Here is a 24,247-nt window from a genome sequence, read left to right as displayed (position 1 = left end):
ACCTCTTTTAGCCAGTACCACTATCATTAGCACCCCTTTGACAATGACATTTCTGGCAATCTCTCCTTTGCCTCTACGTATCACTGGCCTTCTATCCAGCTTCACCTGCTCCACCCCCCTTAAACAGTATAAATTTCAGTACACTTTTACTTCTCTTTAGCTCTGAAGAGTCATAAGGACTCAGAATGTTAACTTTTTTTTCCTCTCCACAGATGCTCTTAGACCTGCTGAGTTTTTCCAGCATTTTCTGTTTTTGTTTCAGATTTTCACCATCCGCAGTATTTTGCTTTTATCCAAGTGCATTCTCTGGCCTGTGAAAATCGCTATCAGGTTGCTGCTTATACCACAGCACAGGGTCAGGACACACATTTGATGCCAACTTTGGGGTCCCAAACCAAAACTGAAAGTCCAGCCCCACTTTCATCAGATTGGTGCATCAGGACTTGGTGTTTAAGTCCTAGAGTGGGCTTCAGCCCACAGCCTTTTGTCTGAGGCAACACTACTACCCCAAAGCCAAGCCGGCATATCTCTCTCTGTTCAGGTACCATGCCCTAAAAGGGTGTTGACACCCATGGACCTCCATGTTAATCTTCCTCTAGAGACGTGTATCATCTACGTTGGTGGTACATTCATCAATTTGAGAGGCTACCTCAATTTCTTTTACCAACAATCTTTCCCATAAGCATCGGACAAAATTATGATTTATTAAGTGCCTAAGAAATTTCAACTGAAGCTGACATCACAACTACTAAAGCTTACATGACAGTTTCTTTTTAAATGTATTGTAAGTTTAAATGAAAGGAGGGCAGCACCCTGAGAACAAGCTGAGATCTTCTCAAAAAGGGATGTTCCTATAGCAAAACTTTTTTTTTAAAAAGGCATACAAAAACTTGGTTAAAAAGTCCATTACAATCCGAAGATGTCCTTCTGGAGGCTCAGGTCAGTTGGGGTGCGGAAGTGGGGCAGAGTCAATGCCATTCACCATACTTCACTACTGAACACAGCCCACTCTCCCGTTCACAATCTGATTGGAATAGAACTTTCAATAGAAAGAATATTTTAGGGAGGGAGGGAGAAGTTCAACATTAAATTGAACTTCCCTGGCTGCCTACAGTCAATTCTGAAACAGCATACTGAAAGATGACTGAAAGGCATTGGTAAATGTACGGCTATTTCCCTTTCTAATACTTTATATAGTGTTAATATATAACACCTTGGAGAACCTCTATATCAATTCCAGATAAGCCAAATAACAAAAATGAGGCTCCAGTTGTCAGTAAAAGAGTGCAGCAGCACCACAGATACCCAAACCAGCAATACATCAATGTCTCCACACTAACAGAGCACTCATCACATTTTTCAATACCAAAATTAAACCCCAGACAATGCACCATGGCCATGAAACCTGGTCATTGAGGCACATCAAGTATTCATAGGGAGCGGACTCAAAATTTCCCAATGAGAAGCCCCGTATTGAGTGCCCACACTCATAAAATCTTCCCTTACATATAAGAAAAATCACTTCCATGCTAAAGTCTGTGTAGCCTATGAAAACTCCTTGGGAGTTAAATAAATCCAACAATCAAGCATTATCACGTACAGCATAGGCCATGTAAAATATACAGCTGGAAGACACAGATAAGGGCCAAAAGGCTAGAAATCACAGACTTACAGGATTGTACTATCTTTCTTGGTTTGGTCTTTAAATAACTATAACACTAAAAATACTTTGAATACAGCCTAAGGTATTTACATTGTGAGCTGTGTAAAGTCAAGTCTCACTACAGTTATCAACAACTGCAATAAGCAAAGGGAACAAGTTTTCTCTTTCTTTCTGCCAGCAGCTATAATCTGATGCAACTATTCTGTAGAATTTACACATTTCAAAAATAATGCATTGCTTGAATTCACAAGCTGTCATTGCCCATCCTACTCACCAGTAAAGTATGGGCCTCTTCAGCAATCAGTGACAAAGTGGCATTTACATATACTGCCAGGAAAGGGTTCTGCTTCAACCCATCCTGCTTTCACGTTTGAAGGTGCTGATGAGGTAAATGCTCATAACCTAAGTTTGAATTTAATGGGGAAACTAGAATCTTTTGAGTCATCATATAAAATGTGTGATAAATGTACAGCTATTCCCCTTTCTACGTCTTGCAGTCACCCTTTTACGCTGTTTTGGAATTGACTATAGGCAGCTAGGGGAGTTCAAATTTATTGTTGAACCTCTCCCTCCACCCTAAAATATTCTATCATGAAAGTTCTATACGAATCAAATTGAGAGCGGGAGAGTGGATGGATTGTGTTCAGTAGACTTTATTTATTCCGCACTGAAATTGAAATTGTGATGTCAAGTGAAGGGGAAATAATAATGACATCTTGCACAGAATTTGTAACACAAGGGAAATTAGGCATGGGCAATAAATGCAACACTCACATCCCATAGAATACGAAAAGAAAGACTATTCAGCCCATTAGGTCAATGCCAGCATTTCTGCTGTATACTTCTGCACCTCCTTCACCTAACTGCATTAACATCTATTCCATTCTTTCTTCTGTGTTTATCTAACTTCCCCTAAAATGAATCTGTGATAGTCACCTCAACTACTTGCGGTAGCCAGTTCCACATTTTAACCACTCTCTAGGTAAAGAGGTTTCACCTGAATTTCCGATTGGATTTATTGGTGATGATTTCATATTTATGGCCTAGAGTTTTGGACAAACCCACAAGCAGAGTATTTTCTCTATGCTTACCCTTTCCTGATCAGGTCACCCTCAGTCTTCTCATTTGTTTGGAATAATGCCTAATTTTCTCAGTCTTTCTTGACAGAACCCTTTTGGTTTTGGTATCACCTTTGAGAGTCTTTCTAAAGTTTCCCCAGTGCCTTGATATGCTTTTTATAATTTGGAATCCAGAACTATGTATGCACAGTGTTCCAACTGTGGTCTTACCAAACTTTCTACACAAGTTTGATATAACTTCTCTGGTTTTCAATTCTATTCCTCTAGAAATTAACCCTAGTGCTATATATATTTTAATGATCTTATTAACCTGTCACAGTTACTAGTAATTTATGTATCTGACTTTGAAACTAAAATTATTTTAATCATGGAAAAGCAGACTATCCAATTCCCAAGCATAAAACATGAAAAATAAGGGATTTAGAACTTGAAATATTTAGAAGACAAAATAAAATCAGTGAGTTCTATAATGCCAAGTATCAAAAATTACAATATTAAAAATGCATGAGTAATTTCCTGTACAAAATCTCTAATTAAAATGTACTTTAAAAACAAAACTAAGGTCCTTGAACGTATTAAAGGAAATGCCTCCGAGTCATATTTCTTCATTTCTGTTCTTGAGAAAGAACATTGAAAAAAGGAATTTAATGCTTTTTTTCATTACTTTTCAACCAGTTCCCAAAATGGCAGACTGTTATAGTTAGTGGCACTGAAAAAGATGTAGTCAAAATTGAGCCACCATCAATAAATGCTCCTTTAGGAATTAAAGCAGTGAATAAGTCTCATAGCTTTTATAAATATCAAAAAGTCAAGTAGTTAGTTAGAAAATGGCTCAGTGACCATCATGGATGTTCACTCCCCAACCTATAAATTTGGCTCCCAATCCAGCTGTGCCTGGAGTATAAAATGCTCATCCTTGTTTTTAGAATCCCTCCATGGCCTCGCTCCTTCCTATCGCTAATCTCCTGCAGTCCTACAGTGCTTCACAAACTTACAGGTGAGCTTCTTGTGCATCCGATTTTCATCATTCATCATTGGTATCAGTGCCGTCAGATGTCTCAGCCCCAAGCTCTAGAATTTCCTCCCTAAATTTCTCTCTCCTCCTTTAAGACATTCTTTAAAATTTACCTGTGACCAGTCACCTGTCCTAATGTTTGTGTTTGTGACTCAGTGTCAAATTTTGACTGATAAGACTCACGTGAAGCACCTTGGGGATTTTCACTATGTTAAAGGCACCCTGATGCCAGCAGTAACTCAGTGGGAGCATTGAATCAGGAGTTTGGGTGTTCAGGCCTCACTTCAGTGACTGGGACACATTACAAAGGCCAAAACATAATCTAATTTGAGGGAGTGCTGCACTGTGGAGGTGCCGCTTTTTGGACGAGACGTTAAACCAGACTGTATCTGGTCTCTCAGGTGGATGTAGAATATTGCACAGAATTATTCAAAAAAGAGCAGGGGAGTTCTCCCTGGTACCTTACCAACATCACCAAAACAGAGCATCTAGCCATTGTCACAGTGCTACTTGCAGAAGCTTGCTGTGCACCAAATTGGCTGTAACATTTCCTAAAACAGTGACTACATTTCAAAAGTACTTCATTGCCTGGAAAGCACTGAGACGTCTTGAGGTCATAAAAATTGCTACGTAAATGCAAATTGTCATTGTTGGATCTGATTGAATGCTATGTAGCAGGGATTGTTTAGGTGTGGGAGGAGTCTTTAATATGATATGGAGGCAACAGATTAGAAACTGTGAACATGAACTGTGTGTCAACAACTCAAGAAAATCTTGAAAAATTACATGATTTAGGCAAAGGCAGCAATATTCTTGTGCAGCAACACAGGACTTCTCTGACACACCAAAATGTGAATTAGGATTCGACAAGGCAGGAAGGGTAGACTAAAGTAAAGAATTGTGATGAGCTGAAGGCAAAGCCGGCTTACAATCGCGGGTTACAAGTGGACCAGCAGCAGCTGTAGGCACAGCTATATGTGCCTAACCATGCCAGCAAGTTACCATGACAACAGGCCCTTCCTGTGGAATCTCACCACCAAGCTCATATGCTGTAAGTATATTGTTCAATGGTTGTGTTAAATCTTTACAAGCAGGAATGCACTTAAAAAAAAGAGCAACTAAAACTTTATACAAAAAAAGTAACTAATACAAACTGATAACACCAGACTTGCTCAGAGTTGCTTAAAGAATGGTGGGCAATAAATTTTGAAAACTTTGGCACAAAATGTCTTTCCTAGCCCTCCCTGTTTTTTAGTTATGAAATGGCCCCTATATAGGTCAGATTTATATGGGTGGACTGGAAGGTGTTTAATACTATATTATAGGATTTGCAGACCAAATTATACATGCTTCATCATATTTAGGGAGCTGCATGTTACATTAACGTACCCATATACATCAATTGCACATTCATTGCATACAAAGCACCCAAATGTGTGTGTAGTATTACTCAATCTCTCATCTACTATCTTCAGAGTAAGGAATATGTGATGGCACAGCCGAAGAACGCCACTTGCCAAAGGTGCAAGCATCAGCTCCCTCACTTAAGAGACCAGCACAGGCAGACAAAAAATGTACGGAGGTTGAGGAAATAGCACAGGGAAGGACACAGTAGAGGTGATGAAAGAATGGCTGAGCATTCCTGAGCTGTTCACTCTCCTTTCTCTATTGTGAGTTAATCAACAATGGCTACTATACCCATGCTTTGGCACAGATCCTTGCCCTACCTCCTCATACAGGTCACCTTGCCACCGCTATGGTAATACTTCAAAATCATAGCCTTCATTATGATCATAGATTCCAAGTGTAACCTGAATATTTTAGAATTCTCCTCCATAATACTGAACAAAAATCATAAATTAAAGCACTCATGTGCCTCAAAATTTTCACTACCACTTTAAAGTATAAGAAAATTAGGAAAACTTCAGAAATTCTAAACACAGATTAACATTCTGTTCACATTTTCTATTGGTATTATATTCCTTCTTATTTATTTCTATTCCTTTCAATAACGTCAGTAAGAAAATTAAAATCTGGTCCTTCGTGAGGATTAGTACAGGCAAACAAATGCACAAAACAGAGACACATATTGCACAGAAACACATGGCATCACTTGTGCATGAAGTTACAATGTTGAAAATGCCACACAGCTCTTCCAGCTCCCATCATCAATAACTGTTTGCCAAAAGTTTTGTCATGTTTCTATAACATCTGTTTGTTTTATTTTCTGCCTTGGTTGTAATGGAAAAAAATAAACTCAGTTATAGATCAAGGAATGTTGCAAAATAAAGGTAAAGGCAACAAATTCTAAATCGACATGACAGTCAGAAAGGCAAGCACCCATCATTTATTGAATTGACAGATGATGGAGTTGGGATGATTACATGTGGCAGTTATTTTTCACGCATTTGAAATATAGACACATTTCTTACATAACACAACTGCAGCTATGAAGTTCAAAAGTAATTTATATACTCAATTTTATGATCTCTTTTGACTTTTAAAAGCTCTCTGACACAGTCCATCACCAGAAACTTGTAACTGAAGAGAGGGAGAGGTAAAGAAAGTAGTTGTAAATTGGATTATTAATTGGCTAGCTAATAAGTAACAAAAGAGTGGCAATCAATTGTAGCAGGTCTAATTGGGCTATCACCAGATGAAGAGAGTGAAGACTGGTCTGAAAACACCCTTCATAATGTTCCTAAGTAATGACAACGAGCATATAAAGCAGAATGTTCAGGCTCATGGACAATGCCAATTTGTAGCAAGAGATTATTTCGAGAAAGCGAGAATTTGAAAAAGACCATAAATACAAGGTGCCATATGTAATGACCCATTTCTAAACAAAGATTATTTTGTCAAATACGAATACAAATTAGGAGCAGGAGCTGGCCACTCAGCCCCTTGAGCCATTATAAGACATTAGGAAAAAGGTCTGGCAGTAATAGCTAACCAAAGGCACCAGAGAATTCTGTAGAGTTGTAAAAAATGAAGGAAAACAATATGTAACTTAAAGTGCATATTTAGAAAATAAGGAACTTGTATTTTTGTAGGACCTCATGCCCTCAGGGTGTTCCCAGTGCTTTATAACCAATATATTGCTGTATGAACTACAATATATTACTGTATGAACTGCAGTCATTACAATTCAGCCAGGATCAACAACCAACTGAAAGCAGAGAGGATGAATGACCAAATTACTTGGTGGAACAGGTTGAGAGAAAAAAAATGTTGGCTGGGAAAGCTCTTCACAATGTTATTGGAACTACTATGTCCATTTAAGCGAACAGATGGGTTCTCAGTTTACAGTCTCATAAGAAGATGGCATGTCCTAACACCACAGCACTCCTTCATTTCTGTATTGAAACGTTAACTAAGATTGTGTACCGAAGTCCGGCAAGGGGTGGGGGATTGATGCAGCTGCAAAAACCATAATGTTCCAACTCGAACCTGGTACAAACAGAGCCAGATGTTCTGATGAAAGCTCATCGGTCTGAAACCTTAAAATGTTTCTCTCCACAGATGCTGCCTGACCTGCTGACTATTTCTTGCATTTTCTGTTTTCATTTCACATTTTCAGCCTTTTGCTTTTGTGATAAGGCCAAACTGGAACATCATTTTGCACTTAACTTACACAACTAATTTCACAGCACATATAGAATTACACAGTAAGGTCATTCAGCCCAGCTGGACCTTGACTGTGTTTATACTCCTCAGTTTATATGCATACTGCAAGTATTCAAAACTGCATTGGACAGGGAAGAAAGTTGAAAAAGTCAGCAAAAGCCCTTAAAGGGCATGTTAAATGGTAACTCTTTCGAGTTATCAACAGATCGCATGTAACTCTTTCGAGTACATTCACAGTTCTTGTTTTTCCGGGAGTGGAACATGAACCCACAACCTTCTGATTCAAAGGCGAGGGTGCTATGAACTGAGCCACAGCTGACACCTCATGTTAAATGGTAAGGTGAACTGAACTTTTCTGTCGATTCTCATTTGTTTCACATAGAAATATTTGCAGTTTAACATTGATAGCATCAGTGGGAGAAACTAATGTAGATATTTACTATAATTAAACTTAATTACTATCAGGAGACATACAATCGTAAACCCAAGGTACTTCAGCTGTGTCTAATTCAACATCCGCACAGGGATGTATTAAGTCACAACATCCACCCATTCCATGATGATACCATCAGCACTCCAGTTGTTTAAAGCAAAATAAAGATTAACTGAAATAAAGAGATGGCATTGATAATTTCTTGTAGTTGTTTGATTGTTAAAAAGAAATGCTGCAGGTGGCATTCTTCAAGTTTCACATAGCTCAGCCCAAATATATCTCACTCAACAATTCTAAATCTGCACTTTCAAAAGGTTTGTATTGCCACCAGCTTTAGTATATATTAAGCACATATATCATTTGAAAATTCACATCACACCAATCCTTGGCATTAATCCATAAACACATTTTATGACATGCTAACCACAAAGTTCATTATACACAAAATATTTTTTCTACAGGTCACTGATTTTTGGAAGCTATCTAAATTAATTCCTAATTTACATAATTAGCCTCCATTTACAATTGTTATTTATTTCAGCACTTGTTTCTTTGTGGACATACGCACTTGAGCATGTCATAAAGCATATATGATAACTCATGCTAAAAACTCTAATCTTAATGTTCTGCCACAAAGCAGGTCAAATGGCAATTTTTAAAACTACCAATATTGTAAAAATTTGAATTAAATTTCCGTATCATTAATAAATGGAAAATGACATACATGTCAAGCCATCAGGTGTCAAAACTAAATTTAAGATGTATTATTTTGCAATATAATGTGGCACAAATGGGTTCGTTGTAATGCTCAACTCCAGGTAAGTTATGGGGTGAAAATGTATTTCCTTCTTTGCATCAAAGTGACTTCCTTTTGAATGCGAATAAATCAACGCACAATCACTGACAAACTTCACTCCTCAAGGTGGTTACTATTCAAACCAGATATTCACTGCAGCCTCACCACCTCAGTGTTGTTTCAACAACCTGGTCTTCTCCATGAGCCACAGTGTATAAATAAACTGTCCAAAAATTGATTTTAGAAAAGGGACATTGAAAAGCTCAATTAACAGACAACAGTAATTACTACAAATCTAGAGATTTCTATATACCAGAAATGGATTGGAAACTGAAAAGCTCAATTAACAGACAACACTAATTACTACAAATCTAAAGATTTCTATACACCAGAAATGGATTGGAAGCTCAAAATTTCAAATATACTATGTTTCTTATTTATGGACACCACAAACAAGACATACAATATTTAGAGGATAAAAATCTTGCTAACTACACATTTCTAATATTATTTGTGAATTACAGAATGAGAGTTTCTGTTTTTAATCAAAAGAATGTTTACTAAATTGTTGTTATTTGGCAAGGGAGATGAACTAGATGTGTAAAACACATTCAGGACCACTCAAAGGGAATCTAAATGATTTAAATAAAACAGCACTGCTTTAACTACAACTTAGCTATAATATTCCACATCTACAACCCAGGGCAAATATCCAGCTAGGTTGGGCAAGGTTCAATTTAAACAGGAAATCTGAATGTGTTGTACAACTATAGTTTGCAATTCAGCAGGTCTTTGCCACCACTTCTTTGTTAAATGTTCTAAAACAGTCCCCCTTCCTTTCCAAACTAACTGATTTGTGCCCTGGTCCAATTCCTCAGGTGCCAGCTACATTCTAGAGACTTCCCCAAGTGGCTTTTAAACTATTTTCCTTCGCAATTCCTCAGCACATGTACTTCCACAGGTAACACCACACCCACGTAGCCATTATCAATGTGACCCTGAAAGTAGGGGAGAAAAAGTTATTTGACAGTGGGGATATTACAGGTTAGTTTAATCTTCTAATCTCACCTAACATCTATATATTTAGCAAAGGCCAACAAAACAGCAAACACCCTGGCATATTTATTGTATGTACAAACAGCATAATCATGGGATCATCAACTGTTGTGAAACAGTTACAGCTGTCGTGTGTTTAGAACAATTTGCTTTAAGCAGTCTTAGAAATCCTCAGGAGTCCCGACTTCAGAGACAGCTTATGGAATAAAAACATAACTCACCATCTAGCAATTTACTCTGATTTAAAAACTATTGGTTCACAAGCAGGTATTCTGAGATTAGAGACTCAGCAACACAAATTTTCCCTTTGAAATATTCAGAATCATGAAAAGCACCTGGCTACCTTTTCAAAATTTAACTACCCACATTGAATATTGGGAACAAGTCAATCTATGCAAGGGACCAGAATCAACATCCATTGATGACATCATTAACCCTCCAGGTTCAACTATCATAACCCAGTTTTGGCTGTACTTTTAGGTTCAGCAACTATTTCACGTTATTTCCCTGTACTTTTAGGCTCAGCAACTATTTCACATTATTTCCCTGACACATACCAAAAGCTGGTACAAAAGTTTAATCTAACAAGGGATTGAACAAGTTGACCTAGGAGCACAACTGAACTGAATTTGTACCTTGATTAAGCAGTTACTCCCCCACAATGATCACAGCTTAAATTGGAACTCTAATTGGCAATCATCACATGACATTTCAGCATCACCCCAACTGGATTCAACAGATGATCTCTGGAGAACACAAAAACAAACAATTTGTGTTATAAATCCAGAGACACAGTCACCTAAAAAGAGATGGAAAGAGGGAAAAATATCACAGCAAATTGAGAATTTGAAGCAGAAAGATAGAAAATTTATGGCACAAGAATATATTTGGTTCATCATGTCAGCCAAAAAATGTTACCTGGCCTATGGGTGGACATATGGCAGATGAAATTTAATGCAAAAAAGTATGAATTAAGAACATAGGAGGAGAGTAGACGATAAGGCTGGTCAAGCCTGCTCTGCTATTCATTATGATCATTGCTGATCTTCAGCTTCAACTCCACTTTCACTTCCACTGTCCATATCCCTTGATTTCCTGAGACACCAAAATCTTAGCTTTAAGTATATTCAAAAGGTAATTCATTTTGGTAGGAAGAACAAGGAAAGGTGAAATAAAGGATACAATTCTAAAGGGGGTGCAAGAGCAGAGGAATCTGAGGGTATTTGCACAAATCATTGAAGGTGGCAGGGCAAGTTGAGAAAGCAGTTAATAATGAATGCTGAATCCTGAGCTTTATAAATAGAGGCATAGAGTACAAAAGCAAGGGACTTACAGTGAACCTCTAAAACTTTTTACTTAGGCCTCAACTGGAGCATCGTGTCCAATTCTGAGCAACGCACTTTAGGAAGAATGTGAAAGCATTGGAGAGGGTACAGAAGATTACGAGAATTGTACCAAGAATGAGACACTTCAGTTACATTGATAAATTTGTGAAGCTGGGGCTGTTCTTAGCAAAGAGATAATTGAGAGGAAATTTGATAGAGATGTTCAAAATCATGAGGGGTCTTGAGCAAACAGTTGGGGAGAAACTGTGCCCTTTGGCAGACAGGTCAAAAACCAGAGGACACCAATTTAAGGTGATTGACCAAAGAATCAGAGGTGACGTAAGGAAAAACTTTTTAAACACAGCAAATGGTTAGAATCTGGAATGCATTGCCTGAGAGAATGGTGGAGGCACATTCAATCATGGCTTTCAAAAGGGAATTGGGTAAATATTAGAAAAGAAAGGTTTGCAGGTCTATGGGGAAAAGGCCGGGAAGTGGGACTAGTGCTGTCACAGAGAACTGGCACAAGACACAATGGTCTGAATGGCCTCCTCCTTTGGTGTAACCATTCTATGATTTCACATGATTCCAGTTTCTCCCCAATTATTTGCTCAAGACCCCTCATGATTTTGAACATCTCTATCAAATTGCCTCTCAATCATCTCTTTGCTAAGAACAGCCCCAGCTTCACATATTTATCAACGTAACTGAAGTGTCTCATTCTCGGTAAAATTCTCGTAACCTTCTGTACCCTCTCCAATGCTTTCACATTCTTCCTAAAGTGTGTTGCTCAGAATTGGATGCAATACTCCAGTTGAGGCCTAACTAAAAAGTTTTTAAGATTCACCATAAGTTCCTTACTTTTGTACTCTATGCCTATATTTATAAAGCTCAGGATCCAGCATGCATTATTAACTCAACCTGCCCTGCCACCTTCAACAATTTGTGCAAATACCTCAGGTTCCTCTGCTCTTGCACCCCCTTTAGAATTGTATCCTTTATTTTACCTTTCCTTGTTCTTCCTACCAAAATGTATTACCTTGTTGAATATACTTAAAGCTAAGATTTTGGTGTTTCAGGAAATCATGGGATACGGACAGTGGAAGTGAAAGTGGAGTTGAAGCTGAAGATCAGCTATGATCATAATGAATAGCAGAGCAGGCTTGAGCAGCCTTATCGTCTACGCTCCTCCTATGTTCTTACTTCATATTTCCCTGCATTAAATTTAATCTGCCATGTGTCGACCCATTCCAGCAGCCTGTCTATGTCCTCTTAAAGTCTATCACCATCCTCCTCGCAGTTTTGTGTCATTTGCAAATTTTGAAATTGTGTTCTGCACACTCAAGTCTAGATCATCAATAAAAATCAAGAAAAACAGTGGTCCTTATACCAACCCCTGTGGAACCCCACTATATACCTTCCTCCAGTCCAAAGGCAACCATTCACTACTTACCGTTTCTTGTCACTCAGCCAACTTTGTACTCGTGCTGCCATTGTCCCTCTTATTCCATGGACTTCAACTGATACGAAGTACCCATTTAGTACCTTAGCCCTACCCCCGCCTTCACGTGCAAATCCTCTTTATGGTCCCTAATCGGCCCTATTCCTCCTTTATCATCCTTTTACTATTTATGCCTATAGGAGTCTTCTGAGTTCTCTTTTACCTGAGGGCTGTGGAAGCTCAGTCATTGAGTGCGTTTAAAGTAGAGATTGACAGATTTCGGAATACCAAATAAGTAAAGGGACATGGGGGTAGTGTGGGAAAAAGGCATTGAAGTGGATGATCAGCCATGATCATATTGAATGGCAGAGCAAGCTCGATGGGCTGCATGGCCTGCTCCTACATTCCTATAAAAACAAAAAACTGCGGATGCTGGAAATCCAAAACAAAAACAGAATTACCTGGAAAAACTCAGCAGGTCTGGCAGCATCGGCGGAGAAGAAGAGTTGACGTTTCGAGTCCTCATGATCCTTCAACAGAACTGAGTAATATTAGGAGAGGGGTGAAATATAAGCTGGTTTAAGGTGGGGTGTGGGGGGGTGGTGGGGGGACAGAAGTTGTGGGGGTGGTAGTTGTAGGGACAAACAAGCAGTGATAGGAGCAGTTAATCAAAAGATGTCACGGACAAAGGAACAAAGAGGTGTTGAAGGTGGTGATATTGTCTAAATGAATGTGCTAATTAAGAATGGATGGCAGGACACTCAAGGTACAGCTCTAGTGGGAGTGGAGTGGAAAGACTAACAGGGCATTAAAGGTATAGATTTAAAAATAATGGAAATAGGTGGGAAAAGAAAAATCTATATAAATTATTGGAAGGCCTTCTGGACTGAATATTGAATTCAACAACTTTAGATCTTGAACTCCCTCCTCCATCCCCACCCCCTTTCCGTTTCTTCCCCCTCCCTTTTGTTTTTTTTCAAAAATTTATATAGATTTTTCCTTTCCCACCTATTTCCATTATTTTTAAATCAATACCTTTAATGCCCTGTTAGTCTTTCCACTCCACTCCCACTAGAGCTGTACCTTGAGTGTCCTGCCATCCATTCTTAATTAGCACATTCGTTTAGATAATATCTTCAACACCCCTTTGTTCCTTTGTCTGTGACATTTTTTGATTATCTGCTCCTATCACTGCTTGCCTGTCCCTACAACCACCCCCCCCAACAACTTCTCTCCCCCAACCCACCCCCCCACCCCCCACCTCAAACCAGCTTATATTTCACCCCTCTCCTAATATTACTCAGTTCTGTTGAAGGGTCATGAGGACTCGAAATGTCAACTCTTTTCTTCTCCGCCGATGCTGCCAGACCTGCTGAGTTTTTCCAGGTAATTCTGTTTTTGTTCCACATTCCTATGTTGGCTTCTAGCCTCTTCTCATACACTTTGCTTCTTTTGTTTCTTTTTCCACTTCCCTTCTAAACTTTCTATATTTAATTTGGTTCTCACTTGTATTATCCCATCATGCATGCCCCTTTTCTGCTTCATCTTACTGTCCATCTCTTTCATCATCCAAGGGGCTCTGGATTTATTTGTCCAACCTTTCCCACTCGTTGCATTGTACCTTGACTGTCTCCAAACTGTCTGCTCTTTAAAGGCAGCTATTGTTCAGTTACAGTTTTGTCTGTTGATTCCAATTTTCTTGAGTCAGATCCGTTCTCACCTCACTGAAATTGGCCTGCCCCAGTTAATTATTTTTATTCTGGATTTATCCTTGTTTTCTTTTCATAGCTAACCTAAACCTTACAATACTATCATCTTGGGCACTAAATGTTCCCCTCCTGACATCATCCATTTGTCCCATCTCATTCCCTAGAACCAGTTCCAGTAATGCTTTTTTTTTTGGCAAAAATATACTTTATTCATAAAATATCTTCAATCACATTCCAAACCATTTCAAAAACACCATTACAAGGGTACAATCCAGGTTAAACTTTTACAAAATGTATCACCAGGTCCATCAGTACAAACAATATTACAATCATTTACAGCCTTTCATTTTGAGCTGTACAGCCCGAGGGGCTCTAAACAGTTCCCAGTCTCTCGGTGCGCTGTGGCAGAAAGGTCTTAGACAGCGACCCTTCCCCATTGCGCCTTTGCGGCAGCTGCCCCAAGCTTTAGTGCGTCCCTCAGCACGTAGTCCTGGACTTTGGATTGTGCCAGTCCGCAACAATCGGTCGGGGACAACTCTTTGTGCTGGAAGACCAACAAGTTTCGGGCAGACCAAAGCGCGTCTTTCACCAAGTTGATGATCCTCCAGCTGCAGTTGATGTTTGTCTCGGTGTGTGTCCCTGGGAACAGCCCGTAGAGCACAGAGTCCTGTGTCACAGAACTGCTCAGGATGAACCTCGACAGCAACCACTGCATCTCTCTCCAGACTTTCTTTGCAAAGGCACAATCCACAAGGAGGTGAACAACGGTCTCTTCCCCACCACAGCCACCTCGAGGGCAACGTGCAGAGGGGGTGAGACTCCTGGCGTGTAGGAAGGATCTGACGGGGAGGGCCTTTCTCACCACCAGCCAAGCCACGTCTTGGTGCTTGTTGGAAAGTTCTGGCAATGAGGCATTCTGCCAAATGACTTTGACAGTCTGCTCGGGGAACCATCCCACAGGGTCCACCCTCTCCTTTTCCCTCAGGGCCTCTAGGACGTTACGTGCTGACCACTGCCTGATGGACTTGTGGTCAAAGGTGTTTTTCTGCATAAATTTTTCCACGAGGGACAGGTGGTACGGCACAGTTCCAGTAATGCCTCCTTTCTCATTGGACAGGAAGCATACTGATATTTTTAAAAATCCTGAATACACTTCACAAACTCTTCCCCCTCTCTGCACTTTACACTTATACTATCCCAGCCAGTAGAGTTTTTGCACTGCTGTGCAATTTTCTTGCAAATTTGTTTCTTTATATCTTTTCTGCTAGTTGGTGATCTAGTGAATACATCCAGTAGTGTAATGGCATTTTTTTGTTCTCTTAGCTCTAACCAATTAGATTCTGTCCTTGACCCCTCTAAGGCATCCTCCGTCCCCAGCACCTTCATTAATATTACCATCCATCCTCCTTTCTTTCCTTCCCCATCATTCTTGAACATCTTGTATTCAGGAATATTTAGTACCGAGTCCTGTCCTTTTTTAAAAAAAAATCTAGGTCTCTTGTCATCGCCACAATATCGTATTCCCACGTGGCTACCTATGCCTGCAGCTCATCAACCTTCCTTACTACACTCTGTGCATTCACATACATGCACAGTATACCCAATTTAGGCCTTTAATGCATTTCTCTTATTCTGACCACACCTAATACCTTACTATTTCTTACATTAGCACTATCTGTCTCTCCCAATTCTTCGTGCAGCTAATCCCACTTTCCAGCTCTTGGCCCATAGCTTTGTAGGTTACAGCATTTCAGGTGTATAGCTAAGTATTCTTAATTGCAATGAAGATTTCTGCCTCAGAGTGAGTTCCAGACTCCCCCCATCTTCTGGGTGAAAATATTTCCCTGCAATTCCCCTCAAATCCTTCTGCAAATTATTTTAAATCTATGCCCCTTAGTTATTGACTTCACTGCTAAGGGGAATAGGCCTTTCCTATCTACTCTATCTAGTCCCCTCATGATTTCATATACTTCAATTAAATATCCCCTCAGCTTCCTCTGTTCCAAAGAAAACAATCCCAGCCTATCCAACCTTTCTTCATAGCGAAAATTCTCCATTCCCGGCAAAATCCTCATAAATATCATCTGAACCCTCTCTGGAGTGACCACATCCTTCCTGTAGTGCAATGGCCAGAACTAGAACAGTACTCTAGCTGTGCTCTAACTAGTGTTTTATACAGTTCTAGCTTCCTTGCTTTTATATTCTTCGCCTCAAATAAAGGAAAAGTATCCCACGTGCCTTCTTAATCACTTCTAACTATCCTGCTATCTACAGAGTCCTGTGGACATGCACTCCAAGGTCCCTCTGTTCCTCTACAGGAGTTGCATTTTGTGCAGGGGCAGAAAAGTCAAGGGATAAGTCCACCTGCTGTTGATCTGCTTGCCCCAAGTTATTTAATGGCTGTTGGGCTTTTAATTGGCTTAAACTGGCACATCCACCCCAGAAAGGAAGTCTTGCCTCCAAGAGCTGCCGGACAATCAAATGGCTCCCAGCTATCATCCCAAGCAATGCCAATGGGAGTAGTGGCCATTGCTGGGAATGTATGCAGTACTGAAGAGGAGATGCTAAGTCAGAACATTCAGTCAAGTATATGGTCTCACTGGGACCAGGAGGGCAAGTGCTGGCAAAGGGAGTGGAGGCGGGAAAGCGCAAGGGAGCAGGGATTCCAATTGGCATAGGGGCCTGGATTTTCATTCTTGAGGCGGGGAGGGAGAAGTTGGAAAAATTCGCGGCTAGGGAGAAAGTGCCCTCAAAGGCGGGATCTTTATTGCTGGGGGCAGATGTGGCTGGAGTTGGGCCAGCTGATCCACAAAAAAGTGCGAGGCAGCCACAGGGGCTAGGTATGGAGGCAGGGTGTTTAAAAAGCCCACCTAAGTGCCTTGGGATTTTGTCCTAGCTAAAATAACACAAAGGCCCTCCATCTCTCACCCTTTGTTCCCCCTTCACCCTCCAAATACCCATGCCCCATCCATGCTGCCTCATGCATCCCACCCACTCCTAGGCCCCCTCATGTCCCCTATGCAAGCTCTGTCCTTCCACCCACCCCTATAGCCCTTCATTGCCCCATGCCAAGATTTGGCACTTCCATGTCCATTGATCCACTGTACACTTTCTAGAACCACTGAACCCTATAGTGCAGTGTATAGTAGTATGTATAAAAAATGCTTTGAAAAAAAAGTAATTCATTGAGAACTTTCTCCGATGTTTGAAAAAAAAGTCTGGACTGCAAGCTAATAAAAGTGACAATCATCAAAGCCCTTTGAAATTTCAGAAACCACAAATCATAAACCATTGAAACCACAACTTGTGTAAACAAACATTGTGAAATTGACTGCAGATTGACCCAGGGAAAAGCCTCAATATTATTGCAATTGCGCAGCTTTTCCCTGAGTTAATGCAAGTGTGGTGGAGGTGTGTGCTCTATTGAATGTCCTCTTCACTTGCTGCCCTTGAGAGGATGGTGGTGAGCTGCCTTCTTGAATCAGTATGGTGTGTGTAGTGAAGGTATTACTACATTGATTAGGTAGGAACTTGCAGAATTTTGACTCGGTGTTGATTACGGAATGGTGACATGTTTCCAATCAAGATAGTGTGTGAAACAAAAACAGAATTACCTGGAAAAACTCAGCAAGTCTGGCAGCATCGGTGGAGAAGAAATCAGTTAACGTTTCGAGTCCTCATGAACCTTCATGAAGGGACATGAGGACTCGAAACGTTAACTGATTTCTTCTCCACCGATGCTGCCAGACTTGCTGAGTTTTTCCAGGTAATTCTGTTTTTGTTTTGGATTTCCAGCATCCGCAGTAGCTTTTTGTTTTTAAGATAGTGTGTGACTTTGGTCTGCTGACCAAAGTTGGTGCAAGAGGGAAAAACAACTAGGGTTACTATCTCGTCACTCCTGCTGGAAAATGTTTAGCATGATGCCATTTGGGGCTAAATAGGCAGTCAACATACATTAAAAGATACATGTGAAAAATGGCCACTTCAGGCTGCCAGAATCTGAACAAGATGCCAGTGCCTTTAGGGAGGGGAAGGTAGAAAAGGAGAGCGAAGAAAAACAAAAGAATATATCAACACATGCTCAATGAACAGATTCACCACACTCCTGGAAAACATCCTACAGCACCCATCTTAAGAACTGGCTCAGTCCCAAGGAATACCTTGTACAGATTTACCATTTATTAAAACTGCAGACTCCTTGGTCCCACGATTTAATCTCAAGGCAACCTGCCATTACATTGCAGCTTCAGGTATCAATATAGTGCCCTCAGATATTAATTACCTCATGAGGCAATTTTTTTATAAACTGAAGGATAAAAGTAGTAAAGCTTCTGTTTCCAGTAACTTGTTTTATTTTTTTCTTCTGTACTTTTAAACACACGAATTTTACCACATAAATTGAAAACAACATATTTGCAAGATCGTCTGCCCCACCACTTTATTTTACCTAAATCTCCTCATCTCTAATTCCTTCAGCCCTACAACCCTCCAGTATTTCCTTGCTCCTCTAATTTTGGCCTTTTGAGTTTTCCAGATTTCAATCGCTCCATTATTCATGGCACTGCTTTCAGCTGCCAAGGCCCTAAGCTCCAAAATTCCCTCCCTAAACCTCTCCCCCTCACCCCAACCTCTCTTCCCCCTTTAAGACCCTCCTTAGAACCTACCTCATTAACCAAGCCCTCTTCTGTTAATCTGTGTTAATTTCTACTTACGTGGCACGGTGTAAAATTTTGCTTTCTAACACTTCTGTGAAGTACCTTGGGACATTTTATTACATTAAAAGTACTTAATAAACACGAGTCGCGGTTGGGAAATTAAGTTATGGGGAAAAATAATCAATAACACAACCTAAATACAGTAAACCTACACCATCAGTATAAACTATGAGCGAAAGGCTAATAAAATCTCGCCAAAAGGGAGTGAGTCAGTTTCAAACCTTTTGCTCCTATCCCTCTTGACAAATACTGTAACTGCTCACCTGGATTTCCCAAAACTAGCACTCAAAGCACCATAATAGCTTAAACCATTTACAAGAGGGGCCACCTTATAGGTTTGCAAAAGAGGTAATTTACTTGTGTGTGTGTGCGCGTGTGTTTTATATGTATTAAAGCAAATGGTGTTGTATACCTACTAAGATTAAACCTCTACCAACAGTACTAAAACGAAACGGAAACACATCGTCAAATAAACCCAGCAGCTTCAATTTTTCCCCCCACAGATAGCCAACAAATCAAAATAATCAGTGAGCATCAATAAATCTGAGACTAGTTAAGGACAGATATGCATTATTCCAGAAAATCTATGGCGTTAATACATACCTTTGAGAAGGGAAGGAAACAATGTTAATCTTCGATTAAGACATTAAGATTAAATACAGAAACAGTTGTCACCTCCACATTAGGTCGTAAATCAGTTAACTTAAAATACGAGCTATTCCAGAAAGGTGAACCTCCTCAGCAAAACGAATGTATTTCCATGCATACACTCTTTGTTCACAGATTATACACTAAAACAATCTTACTTACCAATTTGAATGCGTTTTCCTCGCGCGTGATGCAGCAACGGGAACAGTCTTCAATGGAAAAAGATGGTCAAATGGTAAATAAGTAAGCGGAATTTGAAAAAATGCACTGAGGTGTTTCTACTTCAGTGGATGTTAAAAGTTATTAAGATTTAATTTTCGGCAGAGCTTCTGAAGAGCTCCTGGAGCTCGCGCTTCAGTGACAGTTGGAGCGGAAGGAACGGCAGCCCCGAGCGCGAGCCGGCTTTGGAGCGCGAGCCCGGGATGTGATTTCTGTTTGGATCGCGAGCCCAACGGTTCCTAACTGTCAGAATGGGAGCCGGTGATCTCGGGCTGCTGTGTTTGCAACGCGGATCCAACAGCTCGAGCTAAAAAAAAAACCCACAGCCCCAGCCCACGCTCCGCTTTTTGTTTTGGTTAGCGGGGCACCGGCGCGCACCAAACCTCCGCCACAAAAGGTAAACTCTCACTTCGGAGCAGCCGGACGACCCGTCTCCACTCCACCCGGCTCTCCTCGGGCGGGTGCGTGCTTGACTTCTGAAGCCCGCCTTGGTTTGCAAAGAGCAGCCAGCTCTCGCTGCAAGAGTGAAACACTCTGTTAACTGGTGCTCTATGCTGACGGACGACCCCATGCATTTCATCAGGTTGGTGCGGTCTTACTATTTATTAATCTCCCGGCAGCTCTTCCGTTTCTTACACAGTTTGGGCATGAGGTGGTGAGAGGGCTGCAACGATGCTCAGGGTGCTGGTGAAGAAACGAGCTATTGAAAATAAGAGCAATATAACACTTTCATAAATGCAAGCGAATGTATTCTGCACGCAAATCAAGATTAATCCATAAAGCTACAAAATGTGGAGGCAGGAGCAGGGTTTTTTTCTGTTTAAAAAAACGGCGGGGAATAACTAAATAATTTAAAAACCTTTTTTTTAGTCATTTTCTTACACACAACAGCTAGATGACCTGGAATTATTTTTTTTAAAAGAGTTTAGCTGCATGGCTCTTAGGAGCAAATGAGATTTCCCCCTAGGTTGATAGTTTGTGAAGGTCTGTGTGTGCTTTAGGTTTGGGTATTCCACGGTGCATTGTTCTATTCACACAACATTGGTGGGAATTATTTTTCCTTTATAAAAATAAAAGCTTTAATGGAATGTTCTGAGGATTTTTTTCCCCAAGCAAGTCCCTTTATTCTACTATAACATCACTACAAAGTATTAATACAAAACTTTTCACGTTTGCTTTCGAATAAACGAAAATAGTTTTACTACCAATTGTCCGCAGTGGCATTAATCATTACATGATTGCACTCCCTCTGGTCACTAACGTGGTAAAATTACTTGCAATACGGTTTAACAGCGACAATGGAAATATTGCAACTGCAGAGGGCAGAATGATGTGCCCATTATGTTGTGCATTGCTGTCACTACGAACCTAAGCGAATGCCCCAAGGGCAAATACACCATTAGTAAAGAAAGTTAACCCGAGGGAAAAAAAAATCTCAGTACAAGGTAGTTTTGCTTCATAAGTGCATATATGCTTTGTTGATTTTAGCTGTAGTTAATTGTGAAGTGCGTTTACAAGACTTTATTTTAATTACCTCCTTCAAACCCAATCTCTGGCTCCTCCTTTAAATATGCCTTAAAACTGGGATTAATCGTTGAGTTTACAGGACATTCTTAGCTTTAACTGGCTATTTTGCAGTTTATATCGATGATACTAATATTCTGTTTCTGGGTCGTTACGAACACAAACTTTTTAAATCAATTGTTAAACACAAAAGCAAGTTTTCTAATGCTTCATTTATGTACAATGAGTTGTAAATTCTACTTCTTGTATATGGCGATCTGCTACAGCATGGAGCAAGTGAAGGATTATGGTTACTAGAGGTATGATAACATTGTGACTATGTTCCTGGAATAAAAACAGAAAATGCCTGAAATGCTCAAGTCAGGCAGCATTTATGGAGAGTAAGAGCTAACGTTTCAAGTTAACGATGATCCTTCGTCAGAACTTATTACCGGGCTAGTTGCCCAAAGCCAATGGTTAATTTCCACCAGGACAGCTGGGGATTGAAATTCAGTTAAATAAAATCTGAAATAAAAAGCTAGTACCAGTAATGGTGACATGAAACTACTGGAGAGTGCGCGAAAACCTATTTGTTCACTAATACTCGTTAGGGAAAGGAAATCTGCCGTCCTTACCAGGTCTGGCCATTATGTGCCTCCAGACCCACAGCAACATAGTTGACTGTTAACTGCCCCCTAAAATGGACTAGCGAGCCATTCAGTTGTATTCAATAAAGGGCTCACCAACAGCTTCTCATGGGCAATAAACGCATGCTGTAACCAGCGAACCTACATTCTATTAAAGTTTGTAATAATTGGGATATTTCCACTGATTTACAGCAGCAAGAATAATTCAATTAACAAAGTAAAAATCTCAGATAGCAAAGGCAATTATGTGACTGTGCCCATGCACATTGTTATCCAACATCTTTCTCATTGTTCAGTTCATTGTGATTAAAGTGGAATTTAAGACCCACTACCCCTAGTTGGTCCCAACTCTGCAGCATTTAACTCGTCCTTAAGTTTAACCCCTTCTGCACAGCTTAGCTTAACACAGAAACCCAGGGCTTAATCATCAACCCAACATCAACATTAGTATTGAAGTTTTACAGGAATTAGGTATTCCACTATGCACACCAGCAGAAGGAGAGAGAGGAAGCAGCAGCAATCTCCAGATGGTTCTGAGACAAATACAAAAACATCACTTGCACTATCAACAAGCTGATCTGGGAGCATAAGACAAACATATGTTGAAAGGTCGTGTGGACCTGAAACGTCAACTCTTTTCTTCTCCACCGATGCTGCCAGACCTGCTGAGTTTTTCCAGGTAATTCTGTTTTTGTTATAGAAAATAGGAGTCCTTCTTCAAGCCTGCTCCACCATTCAATATGATCATAGCTGATCCTCTATCTCAACGCTGTACTCCATAGAACCATAGAAAAGTTACAGCACAGAATGAGGCCATTCAGCCCATCTTGTCCATGCCAGCCCGTGGACACCCAGATGCCCTTTCTAATCCCACCATCCTGCACCCGGCCCATAGCCCTGCAGTTTACAGCACTTTAGGTGCAGATCCAGGTACTTTTTAAAAGAGTTTAGAGTTTCTGCCTCTACCACCAACTTGGGCAGCAAATTCCAGACACACAATACCCTCTGCGTAAACAAGTTCTTCCTCATGTCCCCCCTACACCTTCTGCCACTTACCTTGAATCTATGTCCCCTGGTTCTAGAATTCTCCATCAAGAGAAACAATTTTATCCTGTCCACTATCTATTCTCCTCATAATTTTGCACACCTCAATCAAGTCACCTCTCAGCCTTCTTTGTTCTAAGCAAAATAACCCCAACCTATCCAATCTCTCCTCATAGCTACACTTTTCTAACCCTGGCAACATTCTTGTAAACCTCCTCTGCACTCTCTTCAGAGCTATTACATCCTTCCTGCTCTCTCCCCATACCTCTTGTCACCTTTAGAGTCCAGAAATCTATTTCTTTCTCAAATATAGTCAGTGACTTGGCCTCTACCTTCTGTGGTAGAGAATTCCATAGATTCACCACCCTGAGTGAAGAAGTTTCTCCTCATCTCAATCCTAAATGGTCTACCCCTTAACCTGAGACTGTGACCCCTTGTTCTAGAACCCCCAGCCAGAGGAAACATCATCCCTGCATCCAGTCTGTCCAGCCATGTCAGAATTTTATACGTTTCAGTGAGATCCCCTCTCATTCTTCTAAACTCCAGTGAATACAGGCCTAGTTGACCCAATCTCTCCTCATTTGAAAATCCTGCCATCCCAGGAATCAGCCTGGAGAATCGTCGCTGCACTCCCTCCATGGTAAGTACATCCTTTCTTAGGTAAGGAGAGCAAAACTGCACTCAGTACTCCAGGTGTAGTCTCACCAAGGCTCTGTGTAGCTGCAGTAAGACATCCTTGCTCCTGTATTCAAGCTCTCTCGCAATGAAGGCTTGTCTTTTTGAGTGCTTGCTGCACCTGCATGCTTGCTTGCTTTCAGTGATCAGTGTACAAGGGCACCCGGATCCCTTTGAACATCAATATTTCCTAATCTATTACCATTTAAATAATACTCTGCCGTTCTGTTTTTCCTACCAAAGTGGATAACCTCACACTTATCCAGGTTATACTGCATCTGCCATGTATTTTCCCACTCACTCAACCTGTCTAAATCAACTTGAAGCCTCGTAACACCTTCCTCACCACTTACATTCCATCAAGTTTCATTTGGACAAACTGAGTGAGTGGGCAAATGCATGGCAGATGCAGTATAATGTGGATAAATGTGAGGTTATCCATTTTGGTAGCAAAAAGAGGAAGGCAGATTATCTGAATGGCTATAAATTGAGAGAGGGGAATGTGCAACAAGACCTGGGTATCCTTGTAAACCAGCGCTGAAGGTAAGCATGCAGGTGCAGCAGGTGGTAAAGAAGGCAAATGGTATGTTGATCTTCATAGCCAGAGGATTTGAGTACAGGAACAGGGATGTCTTGCTGCAATTGTACAGGG

At 40.5% G+C, this 24,247-nt stretch overlaps 1 protein-coding gene across 1 annotated transcript in view; it reads right to left on the bottom strand.

The window, feature by feature from the left end:
• disp3 (dispatched RND transporter family member 3) overlaps positions 1 to 20,302 on the bottom strand; it is a 748,238-nt gene extending 727,936 nt beyond the window's left edge. Inside the window, exons 1-2 of the mRNA XM_078559213.1 lie at positions 19,670 to 20,302; positions 10,305 to 10,415 (exon numbers count right to left, since the gene is read on the bottom strand). The gene's annotated coding sequence lies outside the window, so the exon portion shown is untranslated. The remainder of the gene's footprint in view (positions 1 to 10,304; positions 10,416 to 19,669) is intronic.
• Positions 20,303 to 24,247: the final 3,945 nt, after the last annotated feature.

The sequence above is a fragment of the Cetorhinus maximus genome, chromosome 15, assembly GCF_964194155.1.
Source record: "Cetorhinus maximus chromosome 15, sCetMax3.hap1.1, whole genome shotgun sequence".
In the NCBI taxonomy this organism is placed as follows: domain Eukaryota; kingdom Metazoa; phylum Chordata; class Chondrichthyes; order Lamniformes; family Cetorhinidae; genus Cetorhinus; species Cetorhinus maximus.
This window is presented reverse-complemented; position numbering and strand designations above follow the sequence as displayed.